Raw genomic sequence first — 22,943 nt, forward strand, 5'->3', positions numbered from 1 at the left:
GTTGTTTGTTTTTTAAAAAGAAATACAGCCAGGTGGTGATAGTACATGCCCTTAATCCCAGCATTCAGGGGGTGGGGGGCAGAGGCAGGTGGATCTCTGTGAGATTGAGGCCAGCATGGTCTACAAGGCAAGTTCCAGAATAGCTAGGACTATTACACAGAGAAAAATCTATGGTGGGGAGGTGGGGAGGTGGAGGTGTGGGGGTACGGGGGTGCGGGGAGAAAGAAAATAGAAGAAAGAAGAACTACAAAGGGTCAATAAATATTTGAAAAGATGTTCAGCATCCTTCACCATCAGGGAAATTAAAATTAAAATTACTCCGAGATTCCCCCTCATTGAATCCAGAATCGCTAGCAGTCAGAATGGCTATCATTAGGGGGAAGATGCTAGGAAAGCTGGGAGGGAAAAAAAAAAACCTTATTCAGTGCTGGCTGAGGTGGAAAGCACTTTAGCCTGTATGGAAATCAACATGGAGGTTTCTCAAAAGACTAATTCTAGAAATCAGGTATGACCCAGCTGTACCCCTCTTAGACATACACTTAAAAGACTCAATATTCACCACCAGAGATACTCACCCATTCATGTTTATTGCAGCATTTTTCACAATAATCAGCATAGATGATCACCAATAATGCAATACATATAATACACTAGAATTTTACTCCACTACAAAGAAAAAAATAAATTATGAAATTTGAAAGAAATGGATGGCTATGAATATGATCACACCAAGTGAGCTGTCCCCAAATCAGAGAGATAAGGACCACATGCAGGGTGTGACTTCTAATCTTTAGATATGTGTGTTTGTCTGGGAGTGAGTGTATGTAAAGATCACATGAGCTATGAAAGGTCCCATGACAGGTCCCAAGCTTCAGGGACGGAGCTTGGGAAGGTGATAAAATATTGCACAAAAATGAAAAGAGGAACTCTAGAAGCCAGAAGTATATGAGCCAAAATGGGGGAATGGGGAAGGGGGGAGCTCAACCAAATAAAGCATGAATAAAACTGCCTTGATGAAGCCGGTTGCTCTGTGTGCTAATTAAAAGCAAATGAACAAAAATAATATGAACCATGATGCAAATTACTTACAGTAAAGATAGAAATGATAACTGGATGAACTAAAAAAGGAAAGTGAAAAAATAACGTAATTTAAGTGAAAAAAGAAAGAAGCAGATTACAGGTAAAGGATTTTAGGTTGAGAGAAGAGATACAGAAACCTTATATCACAATAGAAGAAACAGTCTAAGCCACGTTATACAAATATAAAAGAGGAATGAAAATCACAAATTACTTTTTAAAAGATAAAAACAATAAGAGTATAGGAAAATGAAAAACACAAAGAGGAAAAGATGAAAGTAAGAATAAAACCCCAAAGCACAAAAGCAACATATCAACAGTTTCATTCTCAATTCTCTTAGAGCAGAACATACAGGGACTCAGCATCAGTTCAGCCTGATGCTGAACCCAGACTTGTTGAGGACCAGGATCAATGGTGGTGTAATCATTGTAAAGGCTGCCACAGATGAACATGATCAGCATTTTATCCTCTTTCCTCACCGTCTTCAGAGGAAAACACACACACACACACACACACACACACACACACACACACACACACACACACACACTTTTTACTCCTCTGAGCTGTGAGTAACTAATTTCCAAGTCAGGGGATGTCTCCCAAGTGTGTTAGGGTTGGAGGAAGTAGGTGAAGTGCTGAGATCTGTAACTACAGTACCCATCTCAGTGCTTTCTGGTCCTGTTCAGTATTAAGCACATGACAGAGTGAGGAAGTTTGAGGAGTGACCACTAGAACTGAGCGTTAGAATTCTCCATCTTGTGAGAAGTAAATTATGCTGTAGAAAAGATGTCCTAGAGTTTACATGGCCTGCAACTCTGACTTGGTACTATCCATCTCCATAGTTACCCTAGGGTTTTTTGTTGTTTTTGTTTTTGTTTTGTTTTGAGGGGCTTTTTTCATAAATCACAAGGCAAGGAAAGTAACTGCTGTGCTGGAACAGCTCACTGAACTCTGGTTGGGGTCTACTAATGTCCAAAGCAGCTAACAGGATAGGACCACCTCCTGTGGAGAGCTTCGTTGCCAGAGACTTTCTACATCCAGTCTCACCCCCACCCCCATCCACCAACTGTCAAGAATTCTAGAGAGGAGCAATGGTAGGAGAGCTCAGTGGTTATGCACATGCACTGCTCTTGAAAAGAACCCGAAATCAATTCCCATCACCCACATTGGGTGACTCACAACCATGCTGTAACTCTAGCTCTGAGGGAACCTTAGGCTTTGGATTCCTCAGCCACAAACCATGGCATAGACATACTTACACAGAGACCCACCCACAGACATATAATTAAAAGATAATAAAATGAATCTATAAAAAAGTGTAATTCTTCAAGGTACAGAAGAGCTAGCTAGACAGACAAATGTTTTCTTCCCTAGAGATTTATGAGGCAGAGAACTAGAAGGTCCATTGTCAGCATGTGTCATACAAGGGCCCAGAGGTCAAAAAGAAGGGTGAGGATCCTGGGTGTGCCACAATGCTGAGTTTAGCAGGGAACGTGTAAGCAATACCAATACCTGAGACTTAGGGGTGAATGGGTTAAAGAAGTGAAGGTGAAAGCTGAAAGGGACAACACAGAAGACAACAGGGAATAGGAAGCCTCCCTGGCCACAGGAGCCTTCCCAGGAGTGTTTCCCAGCCTATAGGCTGCACGGGACTGAGGAGAGCTATGAATGCAGCCAAACACAAAACCATACACTTGTTTACATTCCTATGAGAGAGCTTGGCAATTTAAAAAAACTCTGTTGCAGTTCTTGCACATCAACTTTGTAAAAGACAACATTATGCCACAATACCAAAAGGTCAGACAGGCCGAGCTCTGGGGCTCACTGGGCTGGTGAGCCTACTTGGCCAGACCCAGGGCAATGAAAGACCCTGTTTTCACAAAGTAAGGGAGACAGCACCTGAGGAACAACAACCAAGGTTGCTTTCCAGCCAACACGTGCACACAGGTGCAGTTACACAGACACAGACACAGACACAGACACACACACACACACAGACACACACACACACACACACAGACACACACACACAGAGACACACACACACACATACACACACACACACACACACACACCAAGCACTTTTTCAAAAGTGGGCATGCCTGCATCAGAGGTACTGTTGTGGCTCACTCCATTTGAAGCAACAGGACTAAAAGGAACTTGTCAGAGAAGGTTGCAATAATCATGCAAGGTCTGATAGAGGAGACCACTTACTATGCAGATTGATTTTAGACGATATGAACCCTGAGACACTAGGGGTCAGCATAGATGAGCTAGAGAAGAGACAGGAAAAGCAGATGACAGCCACTAATCCTAGGTGTCTAGAAGGGTCTTGAGGATGTTGGCCTCAACTCTGAGATGTAATTGCCTTGCTCAGAGTCAAGCTTGCTATCATATTTGACTCATGCTTCTTTGGTTCAGGGATTGGAGCAGAATTGAGAAGCTTCTGGAATGTATTGGCAGGCCACAGAAGAGCAATAGACTGGGAAAAGGACTGTGTGCCCTGAGACCCCAGGGCTGCATGGGACAACAGTAAAAAGGGATCTTATTTGATACATGGCCTAGAGCTGAGCCAGGATATAAGGCAACTAGTTAGAGAGAATGGCCCAGAACCCTACACATGATGACACATCTGCAATCCCAACACTCTAGAAAGAGGCAAGAGGAGATTCAAGTTCAAAGCCAGTGTGAGCTGCATACTGAAATCTTGACTCAAAACAAAGGCACAACTCAAGCCAGGCATAGTGGCTACTGTCTTTAATCTCAGAACTCAGGAGGCAAAGGCAAGAGGATCTTTATGCTAGCCTGGTCTATATATAGGCTTTAGGGGCTACATAGTGAGATCCTGTTTAAGGAAGAAAGAGAGAGAGAGAGAGAGAGAGAGAGAGAGAGAGAGAGAGAGAGAGAGAGAGAGAGAGAGAGAGAGAGAGAAGAGGAGGAGGAGGAGGAAGGGAAGGAAGGGAAGGAAGGAAGGAGAAAGGAAAGGAAAAAAAACCCCAAAGCCAAGGGCAGAATGGAGTTTTCTCCTCCAAAACCAGCCAATTCAAGGGTGTATGCTCCAAAAGTTTGCCACTCAATCACATATTCATGGCACACTATTGCTAAGCCAAAAAAGCAGTAGGACTGATTGCCCCTTTAAGAACTCGTTGATGTTTATGAAGCTCTTTCCATAAAGGAATGCTACCCCAAGAAAGAGTGGTAATGAGAAGCATAGTGGGAGAGCTGAAACATGTTGAGTATCTTAGGCACAAGAATTCCTAGTCATCAGGAACTGGATAATGAAAAAGCCACATTGGATGTAGAGTCTTCCGTGACCTCACAGTGCACAGAACGAACACTTAGATGCTGGTGGGAAGGTCTGCCCCACTGGGTTCACTGAGAATGACAGAAGCCCAGGAAGAATAAATGTGATCACGTGCGAATAATAGCACATTTCTGTATGGAGGGAGAGCTCCATGGAGGTTTACAAACTATGACTGCATATAAGAGTAATGGTGTGAGGACAGGGTTCAACGAGAAGCCTGTAAATCAACAGCAAACATCGTAACCCAAAAGGAAGTGGGGGACAAAATGAGAGAGATGAAGAAAAAGTCATTTCTTATAATCTCTAGACATAACTCATGACAAAAAAGGAAAAGGACTTTTTGGTTTGAGGGAGTGCGGCATTTTTAAAAGATTTATTCGTATTTATGTGTATCCTTGTGTGTGCATGTGTGCATGCCATGTGTGTACAGTTACCAGGGGAGGCTGGAAGAGGACATGGGATACCCTGGCGCTAGACTTTATAAACTGTTGTGAGCTGCACAACCTGGAGGTGCTTCAAATTGATCTAGGGTCCTCTGGAGGAGCAGCAAGCATTCTTAATCAGGGAGCCAACAACTCCTTAGTCCCAACAGAATGTATTTTTTAAATAAATGCATAAATATGAGTCCCCATAGAGGACTCTAGGAATTTTTGCAGAGAACACACCTGAGTCCCCAGTTAGTGTTTTCAGTGAGCCTCAGTTCCTTGTCTAAGTGCTTAGAGGATGAGCTAGATTTGGAGGTTGGGGTTCATTTTAGTCCCTTCAACATCTGAATTTTATAATCACTGGGATCCTCTTCCAAAGTTGCCAGTTCCTCTTAGAGAGGTCACATTTTGCAGCTTCACTACAAAGTGTGCCTGCGTTAACCAGCTGAGCTTAGCTTTAAGAGGAGGCTTTCTGAAAGCCTGGTAATATTTTCAGAGCAATCTCCTTTTTTTTTCCCCAGTCGTTTAGAAATTTAACTGTTTTTTTTTCTATTTTAAAAAATGTCCAGAGTTGCAGACTTCATGAAGATTCATCAGACTCTTTCCTCTACTCCTAAAGAGACTGTTATTCCCCTATTGCCTGCACACTCACATAGTGGTCAAAGGACAACCACAAATGTTTCTCCTCAGGAACTACTCACCTGTTTGTTGTTGTTTTTGGTTTTGGTTTTTGGTGTTTTGTTTTGTTTTGTTTTGTTTTGTCTTGTCTTGTCTTGTCTTGTCTTGTCTTGTCTTGTTTTGTTTTGTTTTGTTTTGTTTTGTTTTTTAACCACAGTGTCTCATCAGTAACCTGGGTGTCACCTGGCTAGACACCTGGGCTGTCTAGACAGCACCCCAAGGATCCCTTTCCCCACATCCCCAGGTCTAGGATCACAGGTTCATTCCATACCACACCCATGAATCTCAAGAGTTTCCCTCTGACTTTCTATTTTTCTAGGACAGCTAGGTTTATAGGGGAAAATCCGAATAAGGATGCAGAGGTAACACGATGACCCTCAGTTTGTAGAATCGCTCTTTGGCACACAAAGGCCACATGATAGGAAATAAGGAATGAAGACCTTGGGCTATACAAATACTTTATCTCCTCAGTAACCTCGGTTTGTTTTTGTTTTTTTTTTTTTTCTGAAAAACAATGCCTTGGGTGTCACTGTTGTTCTTTTCTTCTCCATATCTAGACTTTCCCATGCTCCTATCTCTTCACTGTTCATTTGTCTTTTCTAGCCCTCGTTTAGAGCGTCTCCCTTACACGCTGTACTAGATAACTGAGTTCTGTTGTTAAAATGTATTGCTTGTAATAGATAGCTCTGTACTAAATGTTCGAGCTTGCGCTCAGATCAGATGAATAAACCACTTTATGTTTCTACTTTCAAAAATTGTTAACTGCTCTAACAATACAAAACCTGTCCTTCCCCCCCCACCCCCCAATGAGCCTCAGCTACGTTGGATGAAAAAATCTCCCTAACAGAATTGAAGGTTTTATAAGGACCAGAAGTCCTGGTAGATGTAGGTTGTGACCCCTTTGGGGGTCGTATATCAGATCTCCTGCATATCAGATACTAACATTATGATTCATAGCAGTAGCAAACTTACAGTTATGAAGTAGTAACGAAAATAATGTGTTTGGGGGTCACCACAACATGAGGAATTGTATTAAAGGGTCACAGCATTAAGAAGGTTGAGAACCACGGCTGTAGACTCTGACACGTTGTAAGGCCTTCAACAAGTCACACAATCTCTGTAAACCTAAGTTTCCTGCCCTATAAAAGGAGCATAATGGAACATGTCTAGCAGCAGATTGAGAGGTGTCAAGAGTAGGGAAATAAAGGAAGTATGGTATTTATAAAATCAGATCTTTTGCCTGTGCTCTTCTGATGATTCATAGCAGATTCATAGCTTGGCAGAAGGCATGCCTTTCTCACGAAGAGAAAGAAATCAGGCATGTTGATCTCCTTAGGAAAGAAGTATAACACTAACACACATTTGCAAGGGGGGAAGCTATGGAGTTGGAGAAATCTAGGTTTGACTCCTGCCTCTTGTGAATATTATGATCTTGAGCAAAATACTGAACTGAGACCTAAATTTTCCTGTTAAATAGAGCCGTTTAGTACCTATATCATAAGCTAACGATGATAGCTCATTAATTTAAGAACAGTCATTTGAATACTACTATATGCTAAGAAAAGCTCAGAATAGTAGTCAAAAAAAGAGAAGGGCACTTCTCTCACAGGTAATTTGGTGAATCTCTGTGGCCTTACTGTGATTATAAGTGTTCATTATTCCCACAGAGAGAGATTTCAACCAAGGTCCAGAGACCTCTAAAATTGACAGAAATAATGTCATGGTAATACTCAACACAACATAGAGTGTTTTGATAAGATGCACCGCATCGTGCTGAGTAGACCTCATACATAGCACAACATCATAATGTATAGCCCTTATTCAAAACTCTTAAGATTAATTAATTAAGATTAATTAATTTTTCTGGCTTGAGCATTAATTAAATTCAATGGAGAGACATTTAAATTAGATTTTTATTGATATTTGTAAGTAAATGACTCACAAATTCCTTTTGTTTCTTAATTTTTTAAAGCAAGCACATTAAAACCATTTTGGCACTCTTTAAAACATAAATAAATATTTTAAAAATTTAAATTAAGGTAATAAAGCAGAAGAATTCCACAGAGAAGGCACTAACCACATGTGTCAACTTGAGTTGAATTAAATTAAATAAAACTAAACCTTCAGTTGCTTAGTCATACTGAGTGTAGCTCAGTAGCCACACGTGGTTAAGGCTGTGTTAACGGTTAACCTTCCTCACTAGGTTGATCCTCCAGATTTATGCCTTAGTAAAAATATTAGTTGAAGACAGTATTTTTCACTAGCCGCACATTTGAAAAGAATGGCCCTGGCGTTCCCCTGTACTGGGGCATATAAAGTTTGCAAGACCAATGGGCCTCTCTTTGCAGGGATGGCCGACTAGGCCATCTTTTGATACATATGCAGCTAGAGACATGAGCTCCGGGGTACTGGTTAGTTCATATTGTTGTTCCACCTATAGGGTTGCAGATCCCTTTAGCTCCTTGGGTACTTTCTCTAGCTCCTCCATTGGGGGCCCTGTGTTCCATCCAATAGCTGACTGTGAGCATCCACTTCTGTGTTTTCTAGGCCCTGGCATAGCCTCACAAGAGACAGCTATATCAGGGTCCTTTTAAGCAAAATCTTTATATGCCTCAGTACAGGGGAACGCCAGGGCCAAGAAGTGGGAGTGGGTGGGTGGGGGAGTCGGGGGGGGGCTTTTGGGATAGCATTGGAAATGTAAGTGAAGAAAATACTTAATTAAAAAATAAAAACGGTTCATCTGGAATAACAAAAAACCTAGGATAGCAAAAACTCTTCTCAAGGATAAAAGAACCTCTGGTGGAATCACCATGCCGGACCTAAAGCTGTACTACAGAGCAATTGTGATAAAAACCGCATGGTATTGGTATAGTGACAGACAAGTAGACCAATGGAACAGAATTGAAGACCCACAGATGAACCCACACACCTATGGTCACTTGATCTTTGACAAGGGAGCTAAAACCATCCAGTGGAAAAAAGACAGCATTTCCAACAAATGGTGCTGGCACAACTGGCGGTTATCATGTAGAAAAATGCGAATTGATCCATTTCTATCTCCTTGTACTAAGGTCAAATCTAAGTGGATTAAGGAACTCCACATAAAACCAGAGACACTGAAACTTATAGAGGAGAAAGTAGGCAAAAGCCTCGAAGATATGGGTACAGGGGAAAAATTCCTGAATAGAACAGCAATGGCTTGTGCTGTAAGATCAAGAATCGATAAATGGGACCTCATAAAATTGCAAAGCTTCTGCAAAGCAAAAGACACCGTCAATAAGACAAAAAGGCCACCAACAGATTGGGAAAGGATCTTTACCTATCCCAAATCGGATAGGGGACTAATATCCAATATATATAAAGAACTCAAGAAGGTGGACTCCAGAAAATCAAATAACCCCATTAAAAAATGGGGCTCAGAGCTGAACAAAGAATTCTCACCTGAGGAATACCGAATGGCTGAGAAGCACCTGAAAAAATGTTCAACATCCTTAATCATCAGGGAAATGCAAATCAAAACAACCCTGAGATTCCACTTCACTCCAGTCAGAATGGCTAAGATCAAAAATTCAGGTGACAGCAGATGCTGGCGAGGATGTGGAGAAAGAGGAACACTCTTCCATTGTTGGTGGGTTTGCAAGCTTGTACAACCACTCTGGAAATCAGTCTGGCAGTTCCTCAGAAAATTGGACATAGTACTACCGGAGGATCCCGCAATACCTTTCCTGGGCATATATCCAGAAGATGTCCCAACCGGTAAGAAGAACACATGCTCCACTATGTTCATAGCAGCCTTATTTATAATAGCCAGAAGCTGGAAAGAACCCAGATGCCCATCAACAGAGGAATGGATACAGAAAATGTGGTACATTTACACAATGGAGTGCTACTCAGCTATTAAAAAATGAATTTATGAAATTCCTAGGCAAATGGATGGACCTGAAGGGCATCATCCTGAGTGAGGTAACCCAATCACAAAGGAACTCGCACAATATGTACTCACTGATAAGTGGATATTAGCCCAGAAACTTAGGATACCCAAGGTATAAGATACAATTTGCTGAACGCATGAAATTCAAGAAGAACGAAGACCAAAGTGTGGACACTTTGCCCCTTCTTAGAAATGGGAACAAAACACCCATGGAAGGAGTTACAGAGACAAAATTTGGAGCTGTGATGAAAGGATGGACCATCTAGTGATTGCCATATGCAGGGATCCATCCCATAATCAGCTTCCAAACGCTGACACCACTGCATACACTAGCAAGATTTTGCTGAAAGGACCCAGATATAGCTGTCTCTTGTGAGACTATGCCGGGGCCTAGCAAACACAGAAGTGGATGCTCACAGTCAGCTATTGGATGGATCACACGGCCCCCAATGGAGGAGCTAGAGAAATTACCCAAGGAGCTAAAGGGAACTGCAACCCTATAGGTGGAACAACAATATGAACTAACCAGTACCCCGGAGCTCTTGTCTCTAGCTGCATATGTATCAAAAGATGGCCTAGTCGGCCATCACTGCAAAGAGAGGCCCATTGGACTTGCAAACTTTATATGCCCCAGTACAGGGGAACCCCAGGGCCAAAAAGGGGGAGTGGGTGGGTAGGGGATTGGGGGGGTGGGTATGGGGGACTTTTGGGATAGCATTGAAAATGTAAACGAGGAAAATACCTAATTAAAAAAATAAAAAATAAAAACGGGCGTGGTGGGGCACGCCTTTAATCCCAGCACTTGGGAGGCAGAGGCAGGCGGATTTCTGAGTTCGAGGCCAGCCTGGTCTACAAAGTGAGTTCCAGGACAGCCAGGGCTACACCTAGAAACCCTGTCTCGAAAAGCCAAAAACAAACAAACATATATATGGATATGGATATGGATATTTAGTGGCATTTCTGCTCTGTAACCACTAGATGTCAGTATTGTACGTTTCCTCCAATTTTGACACCAAAAATATCTCAGTGCTTTGCCAAATGTTCTCAAGGGAGCAAAATTGCTCTCCACCTCACTTGGAAGTTAGGAACCTCTACCTTGAGGGTATCATACGTACTTGAGTCAAATAGCAACTCTTCTTACTTACTAACTTAACCTGGCATTCTGAGTGTACGTTAGCTTGTTGACACATTTTTTCTGGCAGATTACAAAGTACATCGATTTGTGTTGAACAAGTGGCTTTAATAGTTTATTAAAGATATCGTAAAAGTGTCAAGCCATGCACATCAGCTGAACTATAGTCACTATGCCAGCAGGGATACGCGAGTGAGAAATAGCAACACTATTATACACCACACTTTGAATACTAATTTCTAATTTTATTTTTTATTTTGTTTTGTTTGTTTTTTGTTTTGTTTTGTTTCGATTTTTTTGAGACAGGGTTTCTCTGTGTAGTCCTGGCTGTCCTGGAACTCACTCGGTAGACCAGGCTGGCCTCGAACTCAGAAATCCGCTTGCCTCTGCCTCCCAAGTGCTGGGATTAAAGGCGTGCGCCACCACTGCCCGGCTTAATTTCTAATTTCTAGAAGTAACAAATGACAAAGAATTATGTTGCTTAAGAAATTGGTGAACGAACTCCTAGTATGATAACATTAGAGCAGCAGAAAGTGTTCAAAGGACTGAACATAAAGTCGCTGCAGGGAGAAAGCTATGTAGCATTAATCTCATTTAAACACACCACAGTGTGTATGATACATGAAGACATCATGCTTGAGGACTGTGCAGATGGCTCAGTGGTAAGTGTGCTTGCCGCTCAAACATAAGAGTTCATATCTCTAGCACCCACGTGTAAGAAAAAAATGCTAGGTGTGTCCACGCAGAGGATGGAGACAGGAAAAAAAATTGGAGTTCGCTGGTCATCCAGCCTACCTCCAGGTTCAGTGAGAGACCCTGTCCCAGAGGAATAAGACAGACAGTGATGAAAACAGGATGCCACACTTTCTTCTCTGGCCTCTGCAGGTGCACACGCAGGCACACCTACCAAAAACATGTGTGAGCACACACATGTACAAGCTACATCATACTGTATAGCATAAGCATATAAAATTATTCATTTGCCAATTCAGTTGGGAAACAAATAAAACATAAAAAGCTTACAAATAAATATATGGGTTCCTACATAGGGCTGAAATTTAGGCTCCTACTGAAATAGGACTCTTCCAAAGCAAACTACATCTTGGTCTAAGAAAAAGATTGCTCCCTAGAGTGTTTTTAAAGATCAAATGAAACCAGTCAACTGTACCTTCAGAGAAACTCCAAACACTTTCCAAAATGTTCCCTCCTAAGTTCATTTTCACAAAGGCAAATATTTTTAACTATGTTGTAAATAAACAAAGGTCAAGAAATTACTCAAGGTACAGATGTTATCTGTCCCTGATGTACCTGTCACTTCATTAACACCTATTAATCTGCCCATTGTTCTTGAGCAGAAAACATGTAGACTTGTATACTACAGGATGTCAGTTAGCAAAGTGCAGTGCCCATGTGTCTTACTTGCCTGGGAATTGGAGTTTTTAAATTATTTCTTGAAAACTAGGGGAAAGTATGGGTTTATCTCAAAAGCATGGGATTTTTCTAGTATGGACAAAGTCCTGAGTTCCGTCTTCACCACAGTAAGTAAAGAAAGAAATGGATAAATAAATAACCTGGGGGTGGGGAAGCAGAGGAAATTTTGGTTAGTTCTCACAACTCATCAAAGAAACTTCTCGTTGCAGTAGTCAGAGGAGAGCAATGAAGAAAGCTGCAACTTGCCAAAAGGCAGAGAACTACCGACCGTGGGGTGCCCAGGCTCAGTTGATACATCTACAACACAATCCCCATACCTAAGGTTCAGAGAACATCTCAGATCTGTAGTGGGAAGAAAGATTTTAAGAGCCAGAGGACAAGGAACTCTGCTGTGAGATTGTCTTCCAGATACGGCAATAAGTCTGCCTAAAGAAGACCTGAGCAAGAACACCACCAGTTAACATGGCAATGTAGATGGGGAAACCTCATGGGATCCTAACCTTAGATGAATTGCTACAGGCAATTGATGAATGCAGAGAGGGAGAACTAGACTTCCAAAAGGATGAACCCCTTAACTGGTTATTCAATACCAAGTGGTCATCCCTCAAACCAAAACATACAAGCAACACTAAATCAACTCAGCAGGTTGCAGTTATGTGTTTACAATATATTATAAATATATAACATATAATTAAAGAAAAGAGGTTATGGATTTAAGAAGGAGTATAGAGGACCTGGGAAGGATTAGAGGGAGTAGAGGGTGAAGAAATGATGTAATTATATTTTAATTAAAAGTAAAATAATTTTATATTTATATATTTAGCTTTGTGTGTGTGTGAGCATTTTGCCTGAGTGTATGTCTGTGCACTGCATGCATGCCTGGAGCCAGCAGAGGCCAGAGAAGGTGGGATCCCCCGGGACTGAGTTAACAGATGGTTCTAAGCCACCACGTGGACACTGGGAATTGAACTCAGATCTTTGGTAAGAGCCACCAGTGCTCTTTACTGCTGAACCATCTCTCCAGCACCAAAATACATTAATTTTTAAAAGCAGGGAAGAAAGGAGAGAGAAAGAGGAAGAAAAAGTGTTGTGAGGATACTAATGACCATTGGCCACACCCTTAATTACATCAAGGAGGGGAAATGGGGTCTGAGCTCACTGGCTGAGAAATTACAACTAGTCCTCCCAAGACGACTGGGACACACAAGGTTTAGTATCTGGATTGGATGATCAAGAAGAATGCACAGGATGCTGAATGTTAGCAAGTGGAGCTCAGAAAAAGTCCATTATTTGTCGTCTCTAATCTGAAGTGGCATTCTGCATTATTCCCGAGGCTGTCAAACAAGGTTTGCACCCAAGTGGGTGGGTATTACTAGTGCATGGCTGACAATAGTTAGCCCCTCATCAGGACCACAGAGTTGTCAGTCTCACCTTCCTGAATCCTGTTCTTTACTGAGGAGAAACTGGCTAGCATGACCTGAGTGTCTCATCATTCTGACCAGGTCCTCCAGATGACCAAGTCCACCACTCTCACTGGACATAGCACATAGGGCCTATCAAAAACACATTAGTTAAGGGTTAATCCACAAATGCCCAACGACTTACCAGCACATCTTGCTGTATCCAAGAGCAATCTCTGGGCCATAGAAAAACAATGTATTAGTTAGCCAAGGGAAGATCCACAGCCTTGGCTTCCAGTGGCTTGCAGAAGAAAAATCTGTAGAGATGGTCAAGACGCAGGCCCAGAATACCTGGAATGGAAACTGTTCAGGTCAGAAATGCTGTGTCACAGGAGAAATGGAAACTGCCAAACACAAAGTCACCTTTGCAGCAGGCCCACCTGGTTGCCAAGTGCCCTTGGTGGATGCTTTTGTTCTAACTGTTAACTGATCCTTTCTCTAGCAGGTAATATACAGAATTCTAATTTTATCATTGACCCCATGAACCACAGAATCCTTTCCCACTCGTGAAGTCAGCAGTCCTACCCTTAACAGGATCTGATTAGATTCTGAACTCCCTTGAATTTCCTTCATCTCCCATCTGAAACATGGTATTGTTCCCTTGAGGTTCTTGAAAAGGGAGTCAGTCAACATCTGTTGGGATCTGGTTGGCTCCAAGTATACTCATTTCCACCACTGTCTAAACATCTCCAAGTAAATGTCTATATCTAGAAATGAAATACTGAGTACAGACATGAGCTAGAGAGGAGACATACCCAAGTTCCTGTTTGGGGGTGTGTTTGTTTAGTAGATTCCATTTGTAAGTCCTATTAGGGTTCGTTAAAAGCATGTAATCCTGAGGATACAGTCAAACAGTGATTCTAGGAAAACCCCTGTTAAATGGATATACAATGGGACATGCTCCGGGGCTATTGGGGGAATCATGAATGTTTAAGTATTTAAGTAGCATGCTTTTCCTCCCTATCTTCTGCTCCTGAACCCAAACAAAAGCTCAGAGACTTACACCCGCCACCTTCACTATATATAAGTGCCTCTGTCTTCCTTTCATTACATTCTACTGAGCTGTATTCACATACTCCAACTCTGGTGAATCACTGTTCCCTGGGCTGAGCATCCCCTAAGAAGCTAACTCCTCAAGTATACCTTGATTCTGTCAACATCCTTCAACAGGTACTTGTGCCAGATAGTATGCTTGCTGGGCTCCAGAAAAGAAAAAGGAAATGTTTCACTCTGATGACTCAGCACAAAGCTAGCTATTAAAGTAGATACTGCTGTTGTGTACTTTGTCTCCTGTATGTTTCAGACCTTGTAAGAGATTCTGTGCCATCTATTTACATGGGCGCTGGCTGTTCAACCTCCTCAAACTCGCTGTCTCTGTTTCCCCTGCCTTTTCTTTTTCAACTTTGCTTTCACACTTTGGGAAGGGGAGTGGATAGTCTTACTTAAGACAAGCTGGCTTTCAACCCTCTGTAGAAGAGGATGGTCTTGAACTTTTGATCTTTCTGCCTCTACCTCCTAAGTGCTGGGCTAACAGGTATATACCACCATGCCACTATTATGCATTGTTGGGAATTGAAACCAGGGCTTTGTACATTCAAGGCAAGTACTCTATCCATCCACTGAGTTACAGTCCCTGAATGGCCTGCTTCTTAAATAGACCATCCTTTGAACTCAAGTCCAGATTTATCCGCCTGAAGCCAAGAAAACAGGCTTTTTTTATTTCCATCCTGAACATCTTAGGCTGTGGTAGATCCTGCCATGGGAAACAAATACTAAAATGAAGGCACCCTGAAAAAGCAAACCCAAGTGAATTGCAAGAAGAAGAATCTAAAAGGAACTGGCCCTGAATCCCAGAGAGGGAGCTTACCACTCATTTGAGAGCAGTGAAATCTCAACCATCATGACCATCACCACCCGTCTGGTCAAAGCGTTCACCATTCACTCTCAATTCCTCTGTCATCTGAGATTACAGAAAGAGCCTTCTAAAAGTCCACAGTATCTGTCCAAAGCCATCCACTAAGGGCACAGCCACAAGGGGAGAGATCTAGAGATGTGTCCTTAAAACAGTTGTCAAGGACACTTCATAAAGAGACCAGCAGGGATCCCAGAGTCCAGGCCCAGAGGATATTAATACATGTGGCCAAAAAGTTAACTTATATCGTAGCCTGTCTCAACTTTTTCCCATGATCAGTATCCTCCAAGAAACCTTTTTCTCCCTAATAGAACCCTAATACACTTTAATATAAGTATGCTCATTTTCTAATGCCTCATGTCTTATCACCATCAAGAGAGTAGGAGCAGGTGGTTACAGTGACACTGCAGGGGGTAGGGCATTAATGTTTTTAATCCCATATCTCTATGCCCAAAGCACCTCACCTTAGCACCTCATATGAAGGATCATTCCAAATGCCACAAGGCCACTTTGAACCTGCAGGTTGGCTATTCCATAGCTGCAATGAGGAAGCTGTGTTTCTATGTTGGATTCCTTGTAACAGATGAAGAGAGTTAGGAAAATGTAAAGTAGCTTCGCTAGTGAATGGTAAATAACCCTATATGTCAACATATTCATTCATTAAGCACATGGCTACATCTGTCAGGGTTATACTCTCCCCGTGGGAACTGCTTCTGCTTAAAATATACACACAAATCCCAAAACAACACTATGCACACATATTAAGAATATGCTGAAAGCCAGACCACCACCATCCATTACAACCATTACAAGTACATGCCTGTAATCCTAGTTAGGAGGCAGAGGTAGGAAGAGTCTAAGTTTGGGTCTAGCCTGAGCTACACACTGAGCCTGCATTTCAAAAAGAATATACTATTTTGAGATAGTTCTCTATCAAATAACTGAGGGACTGCATGGAATACATTTTTAAAATACAGCTTGGAATCAATTTAGAAAATTGTGACAGCTAAAACAAAACAAAACAAAACAAAACAAACAAACAAAAACCTGCAGGTGTTTTTCTTGAATCCAAATTCTCCTTTCTCGTTATATTTCCTTCTCCTGGTTGTTGGGAGCATCAAGTGAACACTAGCAAGATGTTTTTTTGACATTTGCAAGCTAAGGCCTGTGCTCTTGTCCAAGACTCTCTCCATAGTCCATATGCCCCACTGACACCCTCCTTGTACAGCTCTCCCTTCCTCAATTTTTGAATCACTTCTTAGAAACACTGGTGACACGGGACTGCTGTAAAGTGCCTCGGTGCCCAGGAAACGGCACAAAGGCACATTCTCTGCAGCTCCACAGTTTTCCCTGCACTACCTCCCTCGTTGCCTTGATAAGTAAATTGAGCAAGTCCTGCAGTGGTTTGGGGGAAAGTCCAGCTCTAGCTCCTCACTCCCTGGGAGCAGCTTGACCGTGCCAAGTTGGAACTCTGGCAGGAAGGAGAAAAGGCCCAGACACCGAGAGGCCTGGAGATGACCCAAAACTCCAGATTGCTTCTCTAGGGATTCTCTTGTTTCAGCTTTGCGCTCGAACCTGGCACTGTGGGAGCTCTCCCAGCGGTGCTCTGCCCCACCTATGTGGTGCACTCCCACACATGGGAGAGATGTTGCAAGTTCCACTCCCAAGTGAGGCACCACCTGCATCCCCTCTCCCCCCAGGGTCACTGCTCACTGTTCTTCTTTACTGCAAGCATTCTGCTAAGGTAGGTGCAGCCCCCTACCCTGCATGTCAGAGCGCTGCCACGATCCACTATGATGTCCACTGGGACCAGATTACTTACTTTGAGTCTTCGGGCAACCTTAATTACCAGCAGCAGAGCTTCTCAGCCAGCCACTAGCTCTTTATGCAGAACACCCTAGGAAGTACCTAGGAGCCCAGGCCATAGACACAACCTTGTGCCACGAGGGGGCACCTTTCTCCTCCAAACACCCACATACACGTGGCTCCGAATGGATGCAAGGAACTGTCTTCTGAACCAGATCCAAAAAGGGTTGGACTTGTTTCTTACCCGATCAGGAACTGTGGGCGCCCACTTTTCTCTGTATCCTATGTGCAAACTACCAGTTGCTCTTAGGCTCTTTTGCATCTCTCTGTACCCTGGAGCCAAGGAATTCAAGAGCTAATTAGACTTTTTAAATAAGTCTAAAGAGAACAGAATAGAAACTTATCAGAGCTGGGAAAGAAAGATGCGTCCTTTGGGGAGGAAATGTAAAATGGGCCGATTTCTGGAGTTTTAGACTGTAGCCTAGGAGTGGGAAGCAGAGGGGAGAGAAGTCAGGGACAGAAAAGGCATTTCATTGGTTTTGAACCAGAGTGATTGTTTGCACACAGAACATCTGTCCTGTAACTCCTAGACTTTCCTGGGGAATATCACTGCTGATATTCTGGAGTACTTGTGTTCAGGGTTCTGGAGTTACAAGATTCAAATCCTACTCCAACCAGAGTCTGCTGTCACAGACCTGTAATTTCAGCTTCACAGGAGGCTGAGCAAGTGAGCGACTGAGTGATCTGGAGGGAAAGGAGGGGGCTTCAAAGACGTTGTAGGAAACTTAGTGAGCTCCTGTCTCAAAATTCAAAGTACAAAGTGTGCTGACGGCAAAGCTGGAGTTGTGTGTCTAGCATGTGCATAGCCCAGCTTCAATCCTAGCACCCCAAAATATAAGTAAAACACAAAATTCTGAATCCAGGTGACATTTTTGTGGTGTGATAATTGCATTATGGTTTTGTGAGAAAAAAATGTCAGATGTATGCTGAAATATTTAGAGGGGGAGTACAGTGGTGCTTTCTATGTATCGTCAATTTGGTCAGAAAAATGCATAGCTATGTGTGAATACAAAGAGACAGAGAAAGGATGAGAAAACAAGCATTAAAAACAGTAGTTGGTGAATATAAGTGAAATACTCAACACACACACACACACACACACACACACACACCTTTAGTATTTATTTTTTGGACTTTGTCAAAATAAAAAGTTGAGGCTGCAGTCTTAGCTCTCCCTGCCCTTATCAAGTGTGCTAGAGAAAACAATGTGCTCTCTGGCTGAAACTGGAGACACTAACACAATCTAGACCAAAGGGCTGCTATAAAGATGGGAATGAGATAATAAGACTGTGTTTGCATGGTACCTTAGGAAGGCTCAAAACCTGGTAGGAATCACACATTAGATAAAATATTGTCTTGTCTTATTTTCAGGCTGTTTCATATGCATACATCTAGTCTCTTTGGCTTACATTTTAAGCCTCCAGAAATCCAGCCACTGTTTTGTTTTCATTCACCACAGTAGCTGATGCACGGTGACTAGGGCACTTCCTTAAGTGATCCCAGGGCACTGTTTTGTGGGATCTGTGTTCATAACATTGAAAATCATCGTATGTCCCAAGGACAATCATTATTTGTGACAGACTTCTGGAAGGAAAATATTGGCCTAGAATGGTAGGGAAGACATTTACAATAAGAAATAATAAATGAATAATTATGACAGCATACTGTGATGAAAGCTATGTGAATGTTCTCGTTTGTGAGAGAGAGTGTGCGTGTGTGTGTGTTTGTGTGTGTGTGTGTGTGTGTGTGTGTGTGTGTGTGTATGTGTTATAATGTAATATTGGACTACAATTGACCATGGGTAGTGGAAAACACTACAGACAAACCTTAGATAAAGGGAGACTAGTGTATGGGTGTTTGTTAATGGTATCTCCCAGTCCAAACTTCTTTTCCTTCCTTCTTTGTCCTTTTCCTCCTCCTCCCCTCTCCCTTCTTCTTTGACTCCTCCAACAATCAATCTTCAGTCTTTAGTATCACCTGTGCTTGGATGACTCTGATAGTGATTGGAGAAACAAGAGACATCCAGGAACATCACCATCACGTATCCACAGTTGGGTTTGGCTTTTTGTGGTAGAGGCTAGCAAGGAGGTTTGGAGAAAGTCTGTGTTATACAGAATGTTTAAAATATTCTACATCACAAACTCAGCTCCACGTGTGGTCCTAGGGGATCTATTGACTGAGCAGAGATGGCAGGAGTATGTAAACAGATGTCATGAGACACTCTAAGCACATACACCTCTTGCCTGTCTTCCAAATGGGCCACAGATGTTGGGAGTAAAGGTGCAAAGATGTGGAGGGCACGTGCCAATTTTTTTCTGGCTGCATTCATTTCCACTCTTGTAGCTGTGAGAGAACTCTGAAATAATTCTTTCTACTTTCCCCAAATCCCTGGCCTTCAAGAGCCTGGGGAGAGGGGTGGAAGAGTGCTCAGGATTAATCCAATTTTCTTTTCTCTCACCTCTAAGCATAGCCAAAATAATGATCTACAAGCTGAAAATAACTCGAAAGGGAAAGCGCATACATTTAATCACTCACACTACTCTCGGCCAAGAGCTTAGAGCAGAGCGGCTGAGGCTACACAGGTGCCACCTTTGGGATCAGAAGCTGGGCCAGGTACCTCCCCTACAGGCAGCTCTATCCAAATCCTACATCCTGCCCAACCACCAAGAAGGGCCCATGGAAGGATGCTACTCCCTCAGGTGACAGGAGACCTGCTCAGCTCAGTTTCCAGGATCTCTACCATTTAGCCAGACAGGCAAAGAACAGGTTAGGATTCCTTGCCCAGGCATATGAGAGGAAAGTAACACACACAACCCAAAAGAAATCCCTACCCCCCACAACCTTTTCCCCACACCTACCCCACCCCCACAACCCTACTGTCTGGATTCAATGATTCACACTGGCCTACCCAAACGGCCCCTGCTGTTCTTCAGTGATAAATTGTAATGTAAATATCTGTGTTTTTCTTAGGTGACTCCTAAAGGGGTCTCGACCCACAAGTTGAGAAGCACTGCCTTAGGCCGTTGGACCCCAGAGCTGAATGACTGATTCAGTCATTTGTACTAGTCAGTGGGATCAGTACAAACGTATACCCCAGGAAGCTGAGATCCCCCTAAAATGAAGTAAAATTGTTAGAAAATTCTAACAGTACATGGGAATATAAAACAAAACTTTGAGAGAAGGTCTTGCAATATAGCCCAGGCTACCCTCAAACTTAAAATCGTCCTTCATCTCAAATGCTGGGGTTACAGACATGCATCAACATGCTAGGCTGGAAGTACAAATTGCTAAATCATGAAAACCCATCTCCACCTTCACCTATATGGAGTCCCTATCATGTTTCCTGGATTTTCTACAGAAACAAAAAAGTGTGTGTGTGTGTGTGTGTGTGTGTGTGTGTGTGTGTACCATATCATATGATTCTTTCTTATCCTCACAAATTTGTCCTTGTTCACATGCCAAGAGAACATCCCTCATAGGTCACAGGTCAAGTGGCAATGGAGACACTGAAAGAAAATGAGAACATGACTGCTCCTAGGTATGGTTGATAGGGATTTGTTGAAAGTCTACAAGTTTTCAGAATGAACAGGACCATGGCAGTGTTGGGTGTGGGGAGAGGGTGGAAAAGAACAAAAAGAAAAGAGGAGAGAGGGCAAGTGGACCAAGAGAGAGGAAACAAGATGTCAAGAACGGAGACAAGAGAGCACGTGGCCAAATTGGCTGAGGTATGTAGTACACCGCCGCTGGAGGAAGAGAAGCCCAGACCATGAGCTGGATTAGTTTAGGGTGGAGGCAGGGTGAGAAGTGCTGGGAGAGGCCACAGGTACTGGGTGAGACTTGTCCCACGTTTCTTTGGGACCTGACAGACACATTCTGTGGAAATTCAACATTGCTGCTGAGTGAGTGTCATAAAGGGCACACACAGAAACTGAGCTGACTATGAGGTCACTAGAAATGATGACGCAGCTTTCACTGAGCAAAACACTTGTACGTGGCTCAACTTTGTTTTGTTTTGTTTTGTTTTTTTAAGATTTTATTTTTAATTATGAATATGTATGTACCTATGTGTGGGTAAGTGAGAAGTGGAAACTTAAGGGTTCTTTGGAATTTAAGTTGGGTTAGATGGTGTTTTGCTGGAGCAAACACATGAGGGAATATTTAGCTGAAGCAGACACAGGTGGAAGAATGTTCTGCTAAAACAACATGTGAAAGAACATGTGATGAAGGGTTCATTTGGTCCATCTTACATTGCGTAGTTTAACTCCATTTGCCAGGACTCCATAGAGAGAAATGCACCAAAAAACTTCTAGGGGTGTGCCACAGCTTCTTGCTGCTTCTGCGGACTTGGGCAGATTGGCAGAGTGATGTCAGCTGATACAGACTCACGTGGAGTTTTGCTAAGACAGACTCACATCCTAAGGCAAGACATATGCTGAGGCAAGACCTGTGGAGGACACATGATGTTTAGAGGGAGTATAGATAGGACTCAAGGGACTGTGAAAAAGCTGGACTTGGCTTGCTGGTAGAGCTAGCTGTAGAATGTTTGTTGGTCCCCTGTCTTCGCTCATCTTTGCTTCAGTGGGAGAGGCACAGCCAAGAACTTCTCCTGGCTTTCCTTCTGGTCCTTCCTGCTGACTCGTACCAGTTCAGCTGAGTTCCTGCTAGGTAACACCACTGCCGCTGCTATCCCAACACTCCTGAACTGGACTGCTGATGTATCCATGAAGTGTTTTTGAGTGGATCAAGCTGCTGCTGCTACTGACCTGTGAACTGAACTGCTGATTTTCTGACAAAGCAGATGGGATTTGCTCCAGACAACCACTTCTAAACAGGTCCACTTCCCCTATATCCTTTCTTTTCACTACCTCTAGTGAGTGGTGGGTTAGAAGGGAAGTTAAAGCATTTAAGAACCATCATCCAAAAGTAGGCTTTGGAAAAAGTTAAAGTTCCATATGTGCAGGTGGGTTCAAGTGTTCAGAGGATAGAGAAGGGCATTGGATCCCCTGGAGATGGAGTTATCATAGATTAAAAGCTGTCTCACATGGATACAGGGAAGCAAACGCTGGTCTACTGCAAGGGCAGTTTGCAATCTTAAACACTGAGCCATTGCTCCAGTCCCTACAAATTCACTTTGTTAACTGTATGGCAACAGGTTTTCACACCCCTGAGAATAAAATTTGAAAACCAGCCAGGTGGTGGTAGCCACACCTTTAATCCCAGTGCTCAGGAGGCAGAAGCAGGTGGATCTCTGTGAGTTCGAGGCCAGCCTGGTGTAGAGTGAATTCCAGAACAGTCAAGGCTACACAGAGAAACCCTGTCTCCAAAAAAAAAAAAAGCAGAGAGAGAGAGAGAGAGAAGATAGATTTGCTTCTCTTGTATGTTCAGCTTCAACGTCTTTATTCTATTTCCTAAGTGCCCGAAGATCTGTCCCCTGTGTGGTGATAATAATTGGAAACAGCAAAACAACAAGCCAAAGAACGTCCTATCGTATTAGTTACCTCTCTTGCTGCACTGACAAAATGAGCAACACGAGTAGCTTAAGGAAGGAAGGGTTTATTTTCGATCACAGTTGGAGAGTACAGTCCATCATGGCCCAGACATCAATCAGTCGATGAGGCAGGAGCTAGAGGCAGCTGGTCACATTGTATCCTAAGTCAGGAAGCAGAGAGGGCAATAGGCTCACTTCCTCCTTCTTATAAAGTTTGAAACCCCAGCCAATGGAA

At 42.8% G+C, this 22,943-nt stretch overlaps 1 protein-coding gene across 1 annotated transcript in view; it reads right to left on the reverse strand.

Moving 5' to 3' along the window:
- Gm14569 (predicted gene 14569) overlaps positions 1-17,213 on the reverse strand; it is a 91,449-nt gene extending 74,236 nt beyond the window's left edge. Inside the window, exons 1-2 of the mRNA XM_006541412.2 lie at positions 17,177-17,213; positions 13,588-13,733 (exon numbers count right to left, since the gene is read on the reverse strand). The gene's annotated coding sequence lies outside the window, so the exon portion shown is untranslated. The remainder of the gene's footprint in view (positions 1-13,587; positions 13,734-17,176) is intronic.
- Between the last annotated feature and the right edge of the window lie 5,730 nt (positions 17,214-22,943).

Source organism: Mus musculus, chromosome X, assembly GCF_000001635.26.
Source record: "Mus musculus strain C57BL/6J chromosome X, GRCm38.p6 C57BL/6J".
NCBI lineage: Eukaryota > Metazoa > Chordata > Mammalia > Rodentia > Muridae > Mus > Mus musculus.